Here is a 20,021-nt window from a genome sequence, read left to right on the forward strand (position 1 = left end):
AGAATGAATTTGGAAGTGTTGCTTCCTTCTCTATGCTCTGAAATAGCTTGAGTAGTACTGGTACAAGCTCTTCTGTGAATGTTTTATAGAATTCTCCAGTGAAGCCATCTGGACCAGGGCTTTTTTTTTGTTGGGAGTTTTTTTATTACCTCTTCAATCTCTTCTCTTGTTATGGGTTCTATTCAGATTTTCAACATCACTCTGTTGTAGTTTGGTTAAGCCATGTGTTTGTAGAAATTTATCCATTTCCTCTAGGTTTTCAAATTAGTTGGAGTATGGTTTTTCATAACATTCTGTTATAATCCTTTTTATTTCAGTTAGGTCTGCGGTAATGTCCCCCGTTTCATTTCTTATTTGGGTTATTTGCGTCCTCTCCTGTTTTTCTTTTGTCAGTCTGTCCAGTGGTTTGTCGATTTTGTAGATTCTTTCAAAGAACCAACTTTTGGTTTTGTTGATTCTTTCTATTGTTTTTCTGTTCTCTCTTTCATTTATTTTTGCTCTGATCTTTACTATTTCCTTTCTTCTGGTGACTGTGGGCTTTTTTTTGCTGTTCTCTTTCTATTTGTTTGAGATGTGTGGTTAATATTTTGATTTTGTCTCTTTCTTCTTTTTGAAGTGTGCATCTATTGCTATAAATTGTTCTCTGAGGACTGCCTTTTCTGTGTCCCAAAGGTTTTGGTATGATGTGTTTTCATTCTCATTTGATTCTAGGAATTTTTTAATTCCATCTCCGATTTCTTCTATTACCCAGTGATGTGTAAGCAGGGTATTATTCAGTTTCCATGTAATTGATTTTTTTCCCTTGCTCTTTCTGTTGTTAATTTCTACCTTGATGGCATTGTGGTCAAATAAGATACTTTGAATTATCTCAACTTTTTGGATCTTGTTGAGGATTGCTCTGTGACCTAAGTTGTGGTCTAACCTTTACTTTTACCTCTTGGTTTTCATATTTTTAAAACATTTACATATAAAAATCTATATTAGTTTTCTATCATGGTATAACAAATTACCACAAGTATAGTAGCTTAAAATGACAAAAATTTTAGCTCAACTGGGTCATCAACTTAAAGTCTTACAATATGGAAATCAAGCAATCAGCAGGTCTGCACAAATACTGGAGCATCTGGGTAAAAATCTGCCTCCAAGCTCATTTAAGTTGTCCAAATTCCATCTGAAGATTGGAAGGACTGAGGTCCCTCTTTCTTTGCTGGTTATCAGTTGGAGGCCAATTTTTGGTTCTAGAGGCTGCCTGTTTCCTTTGTTCCATGTGTCCCTCTCTAGCAATAGAAGGTCATGTTCATAACATGCTTTGAAAATCTCTGAGGTCTTCTCCTGCTGCATTTCTCTGACTAAAGGGAGAAACTGACAAATCTACAATATAACTGGAAATATTTAACACACTAGAATTGGATGAAAGATGAGTAAGTATAAAGAAGAAATAAATGATACTATCAACTACACTACTCTAATTGATGTTTATGGAACACTACTTTGAAAATAGACACATACACTTTTTTCAAGTATATGCAGAATGTTCACCAATAGAGATAAGTATCAATGCATTTTAAATTTTTAGGGCATAGAACTAAAGCACTGTTTGGAAGGAAATGGAGAACTTTACGTACTTATATTGAAATGAAGAAATATTAACATCGATACTATTTTCCACTTTAGACAGCTAGAAATATTTTAGAAAATTAACCCTAAAGTAATTATAAGAAAAGATACAATAAAAATAAGATGAATTATTAAAATAAATAAATAAAGTTAAAAAGCTTAAAGTTATTTCTAGTGGCTAATCAATAAATGAAGAGATAATACACAATTTAACAATCTCAGGAAAATAAGAGCTATTGCTGTAGATTATTTAAATAAATATAACAAATTAGAAGAAATAGACAAATTTCTTTAAAAACATACCATAACTCACACAAGTAACATAGAAAATGTAAATAGCTTTATATGTATTAAAGAAATTGAATTTATTTTGAAAGGCTTTCCACAGTGGAGTCTTCTAGATCAGATAGTTTTACTGGTGAATTTAATCAAATATGTATGGAAGAAGTAATGCCAATAATACTCAAAGTACTTCAGAAAAAACAGAAGGAAGAGGCTAATAAAACCTTGACAGAAAAATCTGACAAACACATTTTGGCAAATTCACAGACCAGTAGCCCTGCAAGTAAAAATCCTGAAGAATGAAATATATGTTTAACAAGAAAACTAGCAAATCAAATCAGCAATGCACAAAAATGATAATACCTCAGAAACAAGTGGGATTTATCTGAGGAATGCAATGTTAATTTAAAATTTTAAAGTCAGCTAATAATATTATTCATCTTAGCAGGAAAATGGGGAAATTATATGAACATTTCAATAGATACAGAAAAAATATTTGAAAAAAACTAGCAATTATTCATTTAAAAAAAGTTCTTTGCAAACTAGGGAAGGAAGGGAAATTCCTCAATCTGATAAGAGTTATCTAAGAAAAATCTATAATTAACATCATACTTAATGATGAGCTATTAATCACTTTTTCCTAATCATTGGGAAGAATGTAAGAATGTCAGGTCTTATGACTTCTATTTAAATTTCACGGGAGAACCTAACTAGTGTAATAAGGCAAAGAAATAAAAGGCACAAAGAGTAAAAAGCAAGAATGAATTATTTCTACTCTCAAATGATATGATCATTCAATAAAAAAAAATCCCAATGAATCTAACAATTAACTACTGGAACTAATAGGTGATCTTAGTTAAGGACAGAGAATCCAAGGTCAATATACAAAAATAAATTATATTTCTATATAGTAGCAGTAGCCTATTGAAATTGAAATCCTCAAAAAAAAATCCATTGACAATTGAAAAATAATATAAAGTTAAAATGCTCCAACAGCATAGGGGTACTTTGGGAAATTCAGATCAGGCTCAGAGACCAAAAGCCCACAGGCATTTATGGAGCCGCTATCACTCCCTTAAGTAGTGCTGATAACTGGCAGGCCCTTGACTAAAGAGCTCAAAGATTTGGTTATTTCATTTGGCAGGGAGTGAGAGAAGAGTTCTATTCTAGTACTATTTGTCAGCTGGATTACAGTGACCCACCCAGTCTTGATTGCTGTATTATAAGTCTGAATGTTAATCTCAAAGTAATCAAAATGTAGGGACTTCCACTTCTGTAGAGAGACTTCTCTGACTTTCCCCAATCCTATGGAAGTTACCCAAGATGAGCTACTTACTCTTCTTGCTTGAGATAAAGGGAACAAATTCTAGTCAATTTCCAGGTTGGAATCATGTCAGAGCCAAACATACAAGTAATTAGTTTAGTCAGGAGAATAGCTCCAAAAGTCCAAGGTCTTTCCAAAGGAATTAATAGTCATTTCATAGTAACTTTCTCTGGCGCTCATTTGATGAGATAGTGCTACATAGACCAGTCAGGTTCTAAATCAAACCTGTGAGAAAGGAATAGGATTTTGCTTGAATTGCAACCCACCTGAGTCAATCATCTAGTTAAGTGGCAAAGTGATCAATTAATAGCTTTGAAAAGGGTAAATGAGCTTTATTGTTTTCCTATAATCTCTCCAACATTTTCATTTCCTACTAAATAGATAATATGGAGGAAAAACAGTAATAAGGATATCAAGTGCTTGTGATTCTTTCTCCAACTTTTAAACACATAAAATATGGAGTAAATGTATTTGGAAGTATTAATCAGTATAGTGCTTAGGCAGAATAAATATTCAGTTAAAATATTAGTAAATAAATAAATCCTAAAGCAAAAGAGAATGCATGTCAGCATCTATTTCACAGGATTGTTAACTTAAAATGGAAGTGTTCAATGCAAACTTTGATCATTAAATTCATTAAAAAAAAACAAAAAGTGAACGCTGCCCACCAGTTGTTGGTTATATGCAAGAGGAGAGGAAGATTGGTTAACTAGCAGGCAAATATTTCTCTGAAAGTTTTTCTTTAAGAAGAAGAAAAACATTGCCTGGGTCCTTTCCTCAGAGTCTCACAAAGCTAAAACCAAGGTATCTGAGCATTCAGGATAGAGTTTTAAGTTATTTTCCTTGGAATCACAGGTCCTAGATGAATCATGGCATGTGATTACATAGCTATTGATTTTTGCAATGATTTATGATAATTAATGAAGCCATTTCCTGATTAAAAATTTATTTCCTGATATAAAAACTTTTTTCTGGCAGTATCACCTAATGGCAAATGGCAAATTTTCAAAGTAATTGCCACAGAACTATAAGCATTTATAGCATTATATTCAAAATTTTCCAAAGCAGACATTTAATTCACTAATACAAATTATGTCTACATTCACAAAGGGATTGTTTTCTAAAATAAGTTTTTGCTTTGCCTGAGATTGGAATTCAATGACAACAAGGCAGTATAATCATCTAAAACATACTCACCAAGTATGCATCTATTGGTGTAGATGAGTATTTTAACATTATCTGATTAAAAGAGAAAGAAACTAGTCCAAATTACAGAAGATTAAACAATTATCTGGAACATGGCAATTGCAATAACAGAAGCCCTCGTGGTGAAGTGGTTAAGAGCTAGGGCTGCTAACCAAAAGGTCTGCAGTTTGAATCCACCAGACACTCTTTGGAAACCCTATAGGGCAGTTCTACTCTGTGCTATAGGGTCACTATGAGTCATAATTGACTTGACAGCAACTTTTTTTTTTTTTTTTTTTTTTTAATGACCAGAAAAGTGTATTGTGTTTTCCGATTTCAAGAAAATCGGGATACATAATTACCATACATTGATGTGATAACCTACAACTTACCAATTCTTTTTCTTCAAATTCATTTTCCAAAGATTTTTATACAAACTCTCTGGGTCTGTATATCAAAAGTTGATCTTGAACTATCATCTTTTATTTGGGAGAATTCATCCTTGAAGTATTTGGGCTTATTCGAAGAATGCACAAAACTGCTTTGATACTGAGAGAAATTACATGTCAAAACTCTTCAAGGAATGTTATTATAGAGCAACTGAGAAAGATTGTGCATACCATTTCATCAGATATTTAAAAATGTAATTGTTCTGAAATATTTAATTTATACATCTGAAAAATTAACTTAAAGTTATCAGTAATTTCTTAAAGATCCAAGGAAATTTAGACCCCCTGTAAAGGTCGCTATGAGTCAGAATTGACTTGACGGCAACTGGTTTGGTTTGGGTTTTTGGTATAGGTAGGAAAACATACACACATACACAAACAGCAAATCTTCTTTAGAAATTCATCATTAAAAATTATCAAAGGATCATAAATGTGGCTTATATTTTCTTACAAGCAAAGCTGAAAGGAAAATTCCACTTAATATACTAAATATGTAGGCAGTTGTGTTTAAAGTGAACTTATAAAGTAGAAAAGGGGAAAGAAGAAACCAAGAGCTGTGGTTAAAGACATGGATTCCAGAGTAAGTGAGAACTGCTTTTGAATGCCAACAATTACTAGCTGCTTGACCTTGGGTGAATTTATAAATTTTTGTAAATTCAGTTACTTTATTTGAGGTATCATGAGGATGATAATAGTTTCTGCTTCATAATGCCATTGCAATGATTAAATGACCTGTAGGGCTTAGCACAGTTTATAACTGAGAGCACTGCCATTATGTGAACATTGAACATTATCTCATTTAAACTTCACAGCCGCCCTATGTAAAAGCTGTTATTTAGACAATATTATCTGATGAAGAAAATATGTTTTGCCAATAGAGTCACAGATATGCTTCAGAAAGTTTATCATCAAGAATGTGCTGTAAACTTCTTCCTTATATGATTCTGTATCAGTTGATTAAATCAACTATAAGCTCCTTTAGTATATACAACAATATACACATTTGTTTAGCTCATGGGGTCTACCGGGAGGCTCTGCTTTGCCTGTTTGTCATCTGCTCCTGGGATTATCATGCCAGCCTGGACACACGATTCTCATGATGATGGCAAAGTACTAGGGAGCAAGCCAAATAAATAACCTAAGGATTTTACAAGTTGTGTGCACATTAGACCTGGTCACGTTGCATTGCCTTGAGCACGTTTCATGACCAAGTCCAAAGTCAAGGGTCACAGAAATATATTCTGCACATGGAGATGGTGGGAGGAGATGATGGATATCTAATCTACATAAATGTGTTTCAAATTTACATGATGTTTCTCATAGGAATTGCTGTCCTATGTATTCATATGGCTATCTGAGAGATTTAAGCACTGTGTCCTAGGGCAGGGCTACCTCCTCTGATTCGAGAGGGTGAGGTTGCTGCCATTGGTTGAGAGGTCAAGGCAGCCTCAGTCCAAGGGGGCTCAGAGGTGAATGGGGCTTCCACTGGCCTCTGTATCAGGGGTGATGGACCTGTGTGTGTGCAGAGGTCAGATTGAGCCACAGGTAATTATTCTCAAGCATTTACATAAATCCAATGGAATGTTCCATGCTGGATTTCAGACTTGCTTGAGACCCATTGTCTCTTTTTTTTTCCAGTTTCTTCCTTTTAAAATTTTTTTTGTTTTCTTGTTTCCTAAATGGAATAAGAGTAATATTTTGTTCTTCAAAATTTATTCCCAGAACAACCTGGTCTGAACCTCGCAATTTGGCAATTTGTCCTCCTTCTGAAAGAGTTACCAATTAACATGAACCAGCAATGATATTTTCTGGTTGTTCTCAGGGCGAAGGGTGTGCGTGTGTGTGTGTGTGTGTGCGTGTGTGTGTGTGTGTGTGTGTGTGTGTGTTTGGGCAAAGTGGTGCTAAGTCAATCACTAACACAAAACCAGAGGACAATTAAACAAGCATATGATAGGCAGCTCCAAGATCATGGTTTAGAATGCAAATCCCAGTGCATTTTCTAATAATATAACATTTTCCAATTTTATAAAGTAACAGCACACTCATAAATGGTTGCACTCATAAATTATTTCCCTGTATGTGCATTTTTGTGTACAATATGAAACATGATATCCATGGCCATTTGCATAATTTGCAAATAAGTTATATACCTCCTGAAATTTATGATAAAAATTCTCTGTGAAGGTGTGAGTTACAAGGAAAATATTGGCTTTGTTCCCTGATTGAAGCATTAAAAAAAAAGCTAACATGTAATGTAAAAACTTATGCTGTGGATACAAACAAACTGACCATGGACAAATACTTGTGCACTAGTGTACAACCTAAGAAAATAAATTACACTTTCTGATTCTGGAAAAGGCTTTGTGCAGCTTAATAAGCACATTAAACAGATTTACTGAGCACAGGAGCCTTGGAGACCTTAGCTTACAACCAGCAACTTTAATTGGAACTTAAATTATCCAGAATAGGATGACCCTGTCCCTTACATGCTCACAATGTCTGGCTGCCTTCAGAAAGACCTAATATTTTTTCCCTCGGTTTCTAAGCCAGAATTAGTCACCTGTTTTTTTATATTGTGACTTAATTTCCAACAGTGAGGATCTTCAGGGAAGAAGAGTAAAAGAACATGAAAGGCACCCTGATAATGAGTGATAAATGAATGATCCAAATTCCACAGCAGTAAAATACCCCCCTCTTTTTTTTAATCTTGGCAGTGCCAAATGCCAGAGATTGATATAAAAAAGATAACACAGTAGTTCTTCAAATCATGTCTAAAGTACAAGACTCTCATCTCTTACATTCTTATAAGCCTATGGATGTTCTGTTCTGCCAAGGGAAGTCATGTTCATTAACTATGTGCTGCCAATCCTACTTTGGAGCAATTTAAACTACTTATTTCCAAATGGTTTCTCCTGAACAAACTTAGAAATTTTTTTTTTCTGCCATTAGCTGACTTGTATTTACAAAATTCGTATACACATATATACTTGTTTAATCAAAAATATTTTATAAAATAAAATCTGCTATGGAGCTACTAAGGAGGAAATATATTCAATGCAAATGAGCATTGAATACATTTGGACCACCCCTGACAGCGTCTCTCCAGTAACAGGTAAACACCAATTTAACTGCTATAACAAGTCTAAGGATTACCTTTCTGTAATGACAAACACACACACACACACACACACACACACACACACACACACACATGAACAAAACAAAAATGAAGAACATCTTTCAGTGAAAGGAAACCAAAGGGAATGGAAACTAGTTTTCATCAATAGGCTGACATATTTCATTATATACCAATTTTGTTTTAAACATTTTCTACAGGAAATACTCGACTTGGATTTTATTTTCTACAAGATGATTTGTAATACATTAATTTAAGCTTTTTTTGTGAAAATTCATGTCTTTAATGATGTCCTTCTCCATGGACTGGTCCCTCCTGATAACACATCCAAAGTATGTGAGACGAAGTCTCGCCATCCTTGCTTCTAAGAAGCATTCTGGCTGCATTTATCCCAAGGCAGATTTGTTCATTCTTCTGGGGCAGTCCATGGTATATTCAACATTCTTCACCAACACCATAATTCAAAGGCATCAATTCTTCTTCAGTCTTCGCTACTCACTGTCCAGCTTTCGCGTGCATACAAGGTGATTGAAAATACCATGGCTTGGGTCAGGTGCACCTTAGTTGTCAGAGTAACATCCTTGCTTTTTCACACTTTAAAGGGTTTTTTTGCAGCAGACTTGCCCAATGCAATGCATTGTTTGATTTCATGACTGCTGCTTCCATGGCTGTTGATTGTAGATTCAAGTACAATGAAATCCTTGACAACTTCAGTCTTTTCTCCATTTATCATGATGTTGCTTATTGCTTGTGAGGATTTTGTTTTCTTTATGATGAAGTGTAATTCATACTGAAGGCTGGAGTCTTTGATCTTTGTTAGTACATCCTTTAAGTCCTCTTTGCTTTCAGAAAGCAAGATTGTGTCATCTGCATATCACAGGTGGTTAAAGAGCCTTCCGCTGATCCTGATGCCATTCTCCTCTTCATATACTACAGCTACTCTGATCATTTGCTCAGCATACAGTTTGAATAAGTATGGTGAAAGGATACAACCCTGATGCACACCTTTCCTGACTTTAAACCACACAGTATCCCCTTGTTCTGTTCAAATGACTACCTGTTGGTCTGTGTATAGTTTCCTCATGAGTACAATCAAGTGTTCTGGAATTCCCATTCTTCGCAATGTTATCCATAATTTGTTATGACCACACTGTCAAATGTCTGCATAGTCAATAAAACACAGGTAAACATCTTTCTGGTATTCTCTGCTTCCAGCCAAGATCCATGTGACATCAGCAATGATATCCTTCATTCCAGTCCTCTTTTGTATCCGGCTTGAATTTCTGGCAGTTCCCTGTTGATGTACTGCTGCAGCCGCTTTTGAATAAGCGTGTTTTTCCTTTTTGGTTTTCTAATTCCAGGTCTTTGTACATTTCATTATAATACTTTACTTTGTCTTCCCCAGCTACCCTTTGAAATCTTGTTCAGCTCTTCTACTTCATTATTTCTTCCATTCATTTTATCTAGTCTATGTTGAAAACCATGTTTCAGAGTCTCTTCTGACATCCATTTTGGTCTTTTCTTTCTTTCCTGTCTTTTTAGTGACTTTTTCTTTCTTCATGTATGATGTCCTTGATGTCATTTCACAACTTGTCATTAACATTAGGGAAGTGCAAATTAAAGCCACAATTATATACTCCTTAAAGGTGAAGGAAGTAAGAGAAGAAGGAAAGGAGAGGGAAGGAGAGGGAGGGGAAAATAAAAGGAAAGGAAAAGAAAACCAAAGGAAAGGAAGCAAACAAAATCTGACCATACCACGTGCTGAGGACATTACGGAGGAACTAGAACTGCCAATCCAACTCATAGCGATCCTACAGGACAGAGTAGAACTGCCCCAAATGGCTTCCAAGGAGCAACTGGTAGATTCAAACTGCTGACCTTTTGGTTTGTAGCCAAAGTCTTAAACACTGTGCCACTAGGGAACAGGAATGTAAAATAGTACAACTGCTTTGGATAACAGCTTGACACTTTCTTAAAAAGTTAAACACACACATACCACATGATCTAGCTATTCTACTCCTAAATATTTACTGAAAAGAAAGGAAAACACATGTCCATACAAAGATTCAAATGTTCATCAGCTTTATGTGTAATATTCAAAAACCGGAAACAATCCAAATGCTCAAAGACAGTAAATGTTTAAACAAATTGTGTTAAATCCATACATTGGAATAGTAGTCAACAATTAAAAGTGACGAAGTACAGGTAAAAATGTAGATGAATTTCAAAATAATTCTGCGTACAGTCGGGTGATGAGTCTGTTCGTTATCTTGACTGTAGTGATGGTTTTATAGATATATACTTGTGTCAAAAATTGTCATATTGTACTTTTTAAATGTACCATTTATTGAATATTAATTACACCTGAAGAAAGCTTTTAAAATTGTGGGAAGAGAATAAGTCAGAGAAATAAATCCCCTTTCACACAGTTATTCTAAAATTTGTTCTCCAAGCATTGTAGTTAGGTGAGGTTTTACTATAAAATATAATCAAATATAGCCCTCACATTCTTTTGTTATTCACAGAAAGTTTCTCTAGCACAGTTTGTACAATCCCTATTCACATGAGCTAATGATTTAAAAATTAACATACACATTTTCCTATATTGTATTGCTTTAACTCAATGTTTTCTTAAAAAATTAGTCAACACATTTTCTTTATAGCTATTTTTCCTTGTATGAAGTTTAACCAACTCATATCATATTTGACTGTAATCTTTCCCTAGTGCACATCAAATCTAATTACTTGTTATTTGCATTTAAAATAATTATTTTAATATGGGTGCCTTCCTAAGCACTTGGAAAATTAGTCATTGAAAAACTGTTGTTTTACATTGGTTTCTCTCCTGTATTTTGGATAAAGATTATTACATAGTAGTATGATTTAAAGGGGGAAAAATGCAATTGACCCATGTGCCTATTTATTAAAAATAGACTTTTTTTTTCTTCCTTTTTGGCCATGGTAAACTAGTATTTAAATCCATAGATACGTGATAAATAAAATTCAATTAAGTTACAGAATAAACAAAACTTTTGAGTCATTACTTGGGCTCCCAAGATATTTACTGATATTAAATAGGAATTGAATCATTATTTTAGATACAATAATATCTCTTATACCTTTATTTTTTCATACTAGGAGGTAAGTTTAACTCCTATGCCCACTGTATGGGGAGATATGGCCTTGCAATGAACACTTTCAGTTTTTATTTTTCCTCAGATTAAGAGGAATGGTTCATTTGACTGGTCAGATTTTCACATTATCAAGCCCTGTTTTATCAAAACACAGTGTCATTCCGCCTCAGTAACATACAATTTTGTTCTTGGCTCTTCTTTGACCTGCCTGCTTTGGTTCATAAGATTATCTTCTGGTTTCTATCACTAAGGAAAGGCCTACCTATGGGGTGGCTTTCTCTCTCTCTGTGAGGCCCAGTTACTCTGCTTAAAAGCAAGAGGTCAAATCAATATCTACAGCATGTTTTTTCTCCAGCTCAGGGTGGAAGAGTATAAGGTCCCATTTTGGCCTCAGGTCTGACCCATGTTATATTCTGGACGCACAGGTATACTATAATCTCTCTCACCATCCCCTAGCTACTAATGGACACAAAGTAAAGTACGTGCCTTAGGGAGAGAAGATTTCCTGTTGATGAAATCCAGGACTCTATTAAGCTGTCTTAGTGAGGTAAAAGGGGGAAGGAATGCTTCTGACACCAGTAAATCGAATAGTCTTTAGGAAATGGTCACCCACCCTAAAGAATGGCAATAAATAATATCTATTACCTGCAGAGGACCTTCCACTTTTATTACCCCTTTTATCTTTTATTACCCCATTTCTTCTACTTGCTGGCTGTACATGCTGCTTAGCATGTAGACATAGCTGTCCTGTTAAGTATATTAACTCTGGGAGAGAGGGGCTCTGGCATTCCTCTTCCATAGTGCAAAGTGGGGCATATTTGAACGTGATCCTAAGATCACATGCTGTGATGGGAACCTAACTTTGGGGAACTTTGGCTGATGAGGAAGTTGGCTGTTGTATTCATCCCTGTCCTGTTTATTGTGTGAGTAATAAACACTGGTTGATCACACCATTAGAACACTGTCTGCTCTGTGTGCTGCTCCAAACAGCCTTCACTAAGAAGTTGTGAATATGGCACGTTGCATTATCCAATGAAGTTTTTACCAGGAAAACCTTTATTTAGACTTATTGGCACTTTTCAGTTCTTTATAAATAAGGCATTTCTCATTTGATTTCAGTTCTTTGTAGATATGCTTTTATTTGTAGCAAACTTGAAGGGAATAGAAAACAGTCTTAGGTCCTAACTACAAATTTAGGCATGATTATGACTTATCTGAATTAATAATAATAATGTATATTTATTTTGTGCCTATTGATGTCATTGTTAGGTGCTGTTGATTTAGCTTACAGCTACCATGTAACAGAATAGGACTTCCTCATAGTATTTTCTAGCCTGTCATCTTTATGAAAGCAGATCACCAGGTCCTTCTCCCACAGAGCTACTAGGTGGATCTGAACAACCAACCTCTTGGTTGATAGCTAGTGTTTAACTGTTGCACCACCAGGGATCCTTACTGTGCAATACATTGTTCAAGTGTTGGATTTCACCACCTGAACTTTGTTTTTCTGGGAACTGTGCTTTTTCGGAATCCCTTTTTCAGTACTGTAACAAGTAAAAGCTAGCCAAAAAGGAAATTTTACAAGATTTTGAAGAGGAAATTGCACAAAAAGTTCTTCACGTCAGATAGTGGAGGAATGACACAATTATGCTCAGAGATTCCAGCTTGTTCTAGCTTTTCTTCTTTCCACATCCACTTCTTCTTCTGGAAGGGCTGACTTGCTAGGCTCACAATCAAATACTTGATTGCTGACTCTTCAAGACATAAAAGCAGTAACTACACAGAGGCAATGTTGTTGTTAGATACCATTGAGTCTGTTCTGACTAATAGCAACCCTATGTACAACAGAACGAAACACTGCCCAGTCCTGTGTCATCCTCCTGACACTTGTTATTTTTGAGTCCATTGTTGCAGCCACTGTGTCAATCCGTCTCATTGAGGGTCTTCCTCTTTTTCACTGACCCTCCACTTCACCAAGCATGATGTGCTTGTCCAGGGACTAGTCCCTACTGATAACATGCCCAAAGTACATGATAGGAAGTCTTGCCTTCCTTTCTTCTAAGGAGCATTCTGGCTGTACTTTTCCAAGACAGATTTGTTCATCCTTCTGGAAGTCCATGGTATATTCAATATTCTTTACTAACACCATAGTTCAAAGGCATCAACTCTTCTTAGGCCTTCCTTGTTCATTGTTCAGCTTTCACATGCATACGAGGTGATTGAAAACTCCATGGCTTGAGTCAGGCACACCTTAGTCCTCCAAGTTAAATCTTTGCTTTTTAACACTTTAAAGAGGTCTTTTGTAGCAGATTTGCCCAATGCAATGTGTCATTTGATTTCTTGACTGCTGCTTTCACAGGCACTGATTGTGCATACAAGTAAAATGAAATCCTTGACAAATTCAATTTTTTTCCATTTATCATGATGTTGCTTATTGGTCCAGTTGTGAGGATTTTTGTTTTCTTTATGTTGAGGTGCAATCCGTACTAAAGGCTGTAATCTTTGATCCTCATCAATAATTGCTTCATGTCCTCCTCCCTTTCAGCAAGCCAAGTTGTGTCATCTGCCTGTCTCAGGTTGTTGATGAGTCTTCCTCCAATCCTGATGCCCTGCTCTTCGGTTAGTCCAGCTTCTCAGATTATTTGTTAAGCGTACAGACTAAATGAGTATGGTGAAAGGATACAACCCTGATACACATCTTTTCTGATTTTAAACCACACAGTATACCCTTGTTCTGTTCAAATTACTGCCTCTTGGTCTATGTACAAGTTCCTCACAGGCACAATTAAGTGTTCTGGAATTCCCATTCTTCACAATGCTATCCATAATTTTTTATGATCCACACAGTCAAACAGCTTTGCCTGGTCAATAAAACACAAGTAAACATATTTCTGGTACTCTCTGCTATCAGCCATGATCCATCTGACATTAGCAATGATATCCCTTATTCCATGACCTCTTCTGAATCCAGCTGGAATTTCTGGCTGTCCATCAACACCCCTGTCGATGTGCTGCTATAACTGCTTTTGAATTCTCTTTAGCAAAATTTTACTTGTGTGTGATATTAAAGGTATTGTTCAATAAGTTCTGTATTCTGTTGAATCATCTGCCAGTTGGTTGGCGAAGTAGCTGTCTTCCAAATTTCTTGGCATAGATGAGTGAACACTTCCAGAGCTGCATCCATTTGTTGAAACATCTCAATTAATATTCCGTCAATTCCTGGAGCTTTGTTTTTTGCCAATGCCTTCAGTGCAGCTTGGACCTCTTCCTTCAGTACCATTGAATATATGCTTCCACCTGAAATGGTTGAACGTCAACCAATCCTTTTTGGTACCGTGACTGTGTGTATTCCTGCCATCTTCTTTTGATGCTTTCTGTGTTATTTAGTATTTTCCCCTTAGGGCCCTTCAATATTGCAGCTCGAGGCTTGAATTTTTCTTCAGTTCTTTCAGTTTGAGACATGCTGAGCATGTTCTTGCCTTTTGTTTTTTTATCTCCAGGTCTTTGCACATTTCATTATAATATTTTACTTTGTCTTCTTGAGCTGGCCTTTGAAATATTCTGTTCAGGTTTTCTACTTCATCATTTCTTCTTTTTGCTTTAGCTACTCTACTTTCAAGGGCAACTTTCGGAGACTATTCTGACATTCATTTTGGTCTTTTCTTTTCCTGTCTTTTTAATAACCTCTTGCTTTCTTCATGTATGATGCCCTTGATGATAGAATCCTTCAATATTGAAACTAGAGATTTGAATTTTTTCTTCAGTTCTTTCAACTTGAGAAATGTTGAGCATGTTCTTCCGTTTTGGTTTTTTAACTCCAGGTCTTTTCACATTTCAGTATAAAACTTCACTTTGTCTTCTTGAGCTGCTGTTTGAAAATTTCTGTTCAGCTCTTTAACTGCATCATTTCTTCCATTCATTTTAGCTACTCTATGTTCAAGAGCATGTTTCAGAGTCTCTTCTGACATCCACTTTGGTCTTTTCCTTCTTTTCTGTCTTTTTAATGGCCTTTTCCTTTCTTCATGTATGATGTCCTTGATGTCATTCTACATCTCTTCTGATCTTTGGTCATTAGTGACCAATGCAACAAATCTTTTCCTGAGACAGTTTCTAAATTTAGGTGTGATATCTTCAAGGTTGTACTTTGGCTGTTGTGGACTTGTTTTTATTTTCTTCAGCTTCAGCTTGAACTTGTATATGAGTAGTTGATAGTCTGTTCCACAGTCATCCCCTGGCCTTGTTCTGCCTTATGATATTGAGCTTCTCCATCATCCCTTTCCACAGGTATTGTCAATTTTTTTCCTTTGTATCTCATCTGGTGAGGTCCGCATGTATAGTCACCTTTTATGAAGTTGGAAAAAGGTATTTGCAATGAATAAGTCATTGATCTTGCAAAATTCTATCATGCAATCCCTATCATCATTTTTATCCCCATACCCATATTTTCCTACTACTGATATTTGTTTCCCAAGTTTCACATTTCAATCACCAGTAATTATCTATTCACAGAGGCATAAATCTCTCCAAAACTTCCCCTTTTCAGGATCATGTTTCAGCAGCTAGAAGTGCATTCTTCTCTAATTTCCCTGCAAACATTAATTTGTACACCCATGTCAGCAGGTTAACACTGGTTAGTCTCTGATTCCCCTTTTAGATCTTCACATGCTCAGCTTCTTCCACAGTTTTTTAAAGTCTTATCTCTGTAAAAACAAATCTCTCATCCCGTGTTCCAGGTATCAATTTCTGCATAACAAACAACTCTAAAAATTAATATTTTGAAACAACAACTGAAACTTGGTCAGAGGTCAGTGGGACAACTCATTTCTAGGCCCTCAACTGGGATAACTTGAATGTCTAGGGGCTAGGACAGCTACAGCCAGGGATGGATTAACCAGTAAGCCAGGTATGTACAGGCTTGTAGTAAGCAAGGTAAGCACGGGCTTATGTTCACTTACTAATCTGTAGTGCACAATTTCACATGGGTTTCACCACATCTTTGATGCACTACAGATTAGTAACTAAGCAGAAGTAAGACCATGGGTACCTTGTTTATTGAATAATCCATCCCTGATTAAGTCTCTGTCTTCTTTCATGTAATCTCAGATCCCTCCAATCTCTAATCAATCACCAATTACTCTCAAGAATGAGTGTTCCAAGAGAGATGAAGTAGAAGTTGGCAGTTTCTTAAGGCCTGGTCCCCAACCAGGATAATGTCATTCACTCTGTTGTAGTGGTCAAAGCAGTCCCAGAGCCAATCCACATTCAGGAGGAAGGACATAGTACAGGGACTGTCAGTGTTGAATGTCTAAGAATCTGTCACCATTTTCAATCTACCACAACTCAAAATGATGAGTCAAGAATTAAACCAACTCTGAAATGTATAATGTCATTTGAGATGGCAAATCATACACCTGTGGAACAACTAAAGGAGGCTAATTGCATATAAGAGAGCTATGTGAGCTGGAATTAAGGACTTTATATAGAATTTGGAAACACATTTTGAGAAACACATAAAGTGTATGCCTTGCAATAGGTTGGCTATGTTTACATATTTTCTCATTTCAAACAAATCATTGCAATCTACACTTCGATATATACATAAATAGTAAGTCTAAAAAAATTAAGTTGCTGTCAGATCTGGGGAGGGGCGCCTGCTGGCTAGGGAGAGAGGTGAGGAGCCGAGGGAAAGGTGGGCTGCCCAGATGCCCAGGGTCAACGGGCTGATAGCTGCGGCTTTAGCAGCCGGCTCCAGGGAAGCCCCCGTGTGAGGACTAAGCTCAGCCCCTGGACTCCTGTGGGCAGAGGACTGGTTCCCTCTTGGGCTGAACCCGGGGGCACCATGGGTGAAGCAGCCTCATGGTTCCCTCCATTTATGATGCCTGGGCGCACTGTCCTGTCCAGGCCCCTTCCAATGTGTGGGTCGGCTCAGTTTCGGAGTACTGACAGGGTGCCCACCCTACCCGTGGTGACTGGATCACTTTCTCCTGGGCCCACACTGTGAAGAATAACAGAGACTACAGAGAGTAACAGTTATCACTCTCCCTGTTCCCGGAACGAGGACCGGCCATACTTGAACATCCCGTCAATGACAGAGGAACTACTTAAGCTTCAGGAAGACTTTAGGATGCAGAATATGTGTGTCTTTATTCTGGACGCCAGCAGGGAAACCAGTAAAGTGCTCTTGAAAGAAATCCTGGAATAATGCCTGTTTTCCAAAGTCACGCTCATTGGTCAGAGGAAGCTCACCTTCGAGGAGGAAGCTTATAAAAATGTGAACCAAGAAGCGGTAGACTTTGAAAAGTTGGATAACTATGCATCTGCCTTTCAAGGTCATGATGCAGGGTTCTGTTGCCTGGGTACCGCCTGAAAAAAAGCTGGAGCAGAGGGATTTGTTCATGTTGATGGAGATTATGTACTGAAGTCTGCAGAGCTGGCAAAAGCTGGACAGAGCGAACATTTCAACTTGCTGTCCTCGAAAGGAGCTGGTAAGTCGAGCAATGTTTTGTACCTGCAAATTAAGGGAGAAGTGGAGGCCAGGGTTGAAGAATTAAAATTTGATCGTTACTCCGTATTTAGGCCTGGAGTCCTATTACGTGATAGGCAAGAATCCTGCCCAAGCAAGTGGTTGGTCGGAAATTCTTTGGCTTCTTACCATGATCCTGGGCTAGTACACACTCTGCGCAGGTGGTGACCATGGTGAGAGTGATGCTGAACAATGCAGTGAGACCAAGTTATAAGAAGATGGAACTGCTGGACAACAAGGCCAACTATGCCCTGGGGAAAGAGGATGATGCTCTCAAGCCATAACGATAAGGGAGAAAATGCTTTTATTGTAGACTTTAGTACCCACTACCATATTGGTAATTTCAGGATCTGAAAAAGTCAGCATGCTTTAACTTTGTTGGTTTAGGATTCTCAGCCACCCATAGCCAATCAAGAAATGAGTGTGATCTGCATCAGTGGTTTAGAGCCTGGTTGTACATATGGATCACCCAGGGAGCTTTTGGAAGAGAGACATCCATAGGCTGTACCTTGAATCTTCTGAATCAGAATTTTTGGATTATGGGCATAGGAGTCTATTTTGTTTTATTCATGTGTCCTCTGGTGGTTCTGATGCCACTGGTTTGAAAACCAATGTTGGAAATGCTTGTTTGTAGAGTCCCAGCAGCAGCATAAACCTTATGTGCCATGCTGAAGAGCTTTGTGCTAAAATTATTGACATTCATGTCTCTGAAGTTACCCAGTGCTATACATTGTATACAGTGTGTACAATGAATACTGTGCCTTTACTAACTCTAGAATATGTAATAAAAATGGGCTTTCACAACTGAAGTTATATAATTCATGGGGAGAATTAAATAGAGGAATAAAAAATACATGGACAAGTCTTGGGTGCTGCATAAACAGATTGTTAGAAAATGCCCAAGTCTCAACGGTGATATGCTACATTTTGTCCAATAGAATTACATAACAGCAGGTAATAATTATCTGGCACTTGCCAAGTGACAGCCATTGCATGTGTTACCTGTCCTTTAACCCTCCAAATGATCCTTATAGGGTGCTACTATCACTAAACGCCGGGAGCCCTGGTGGTGCAGTAGTAAAGAGATTGGCTACTAACCAAAATACTGGCAGTTTGAATCCACCAGCTACTCCTCGGGAAACCCTATTGGGCAGCTCTTCTCTGTCCTATAGGGTTGCAAGAGTTGGAATCGACTCGATGGCAATGGGTTTATCACTATCCTCATATCTTAGATGGGGAAACCGAGGGTCATTGTGGTTAAGTGCCTTATTCAAGGATCCAGAGCTTAAGACCTGAAGCTAGGAAGTAGCAGAGCCAGGATTCTAACCCAGATCTGCCTAATCTCATAATTTATATTTTTAAACAGTCTGCAAGAGTATCCAATATGTGTATATTTCCAGGGAGTCTCACTTAATTGTTACTGGGTGAATATACATTGTGGATGAATAAAATTGAAATATTTGAAAAAAAATTAAGTTGGTCAAAGTCATAAAATTCATCATTGGAAGAGTTAAAATTTAAACCCCAGCCCATCAGGCAGCAAAGACCTTCTGCTTTCAATCATTCAGCACCTACTCTTCTGTCCACAGTCTCTGCTGCTTGGAATCTCTAACAGTGTACTAAGCTTAATACAATTATTAATACATTATACGGTCCTTGATCAAAATCTGAAATATCATTAAGCAGTAGCTATTACAGAAATGCATCAGCAATGTTTGTAGAATAGAGATTAAGAGAATAAAATTTACTCTCTTTAATAACTGGATAAATTGAGTAGGATGTAGCAAACTCCTGTACAATTTTACCACTTTGTCTAGCTAAAGATCTAGTCTTGAATAGAGATATTTTTAAATTATTTATTTTTGTCATACAAGGTGAATGCTAAATGTTTTTTACAACTTTCCTTTTTCTAACTTATTGTATCCAGAATACTAAGACAAGATCTTGTAATTTTTTTAATCCCTTTTTTCTCCATATATGGATTTATCAAAAAAAAAAAAAAAAAAAAACCTCAAAGCAAGCAGAAAAGACCAAAAAAATTCTATATTTTTCTTGAATTCATCATAGAATTAAAGTCTAGTTGGGGCTAGTTTCATGGTGCTGATGTTTGCAGTTGAATAACTACAGAGAAGCTGAAACATTAAATCATGTGTAAAAACAGCTTACTACAATGATAACAAGGACTTCTTGCCAAGTGACTCATTTGAAACTGGAATTTTGAGGTTTTCCTGCTGATCTTGGAGTTCAAGTTCTGACAAAGAGGTACTATTTATTTATTTTTTAAATATTTTATTGTACTTCAGGTGAAGGCTTACAGAACAGATAGTTTCTCATGTAACAGTAACACACATACTGTTTTATGACATTGGTT

The 20,021-nt window shown here is 36.7% G+C and overlaps 1 pseudogene; it reads left to right on the top strand.

Moving 5' to 3' along the window:
- The window catches only part of LOC101343664 (oxidoreductase HTATIP2 pseudogene), a 20,504-nt pseudogene extending 2,570 nt beyond the window's left edge, over positions 1-17,934 (top strand).
- Positions 17,935-20,021: the final 2,087 nt, after the last annotated feature.

The sequence above is a fragment of the Trichechus manatus genome, unplaced genomic scaffold (assembly GCF_000243295.1).
Source record: "Trichechus manatus latirostris isolate Lorelei unplaced genomic scaffold, TriManLat1.0 scaffold00007, whole genome shotgun sequence".
NCBI classification, from domain to species: Eukaryota; Metazoa; Chordata; class Mammalia; order Sirenia; family Trichechidae; genus Trichechus; species Trichechus manatus.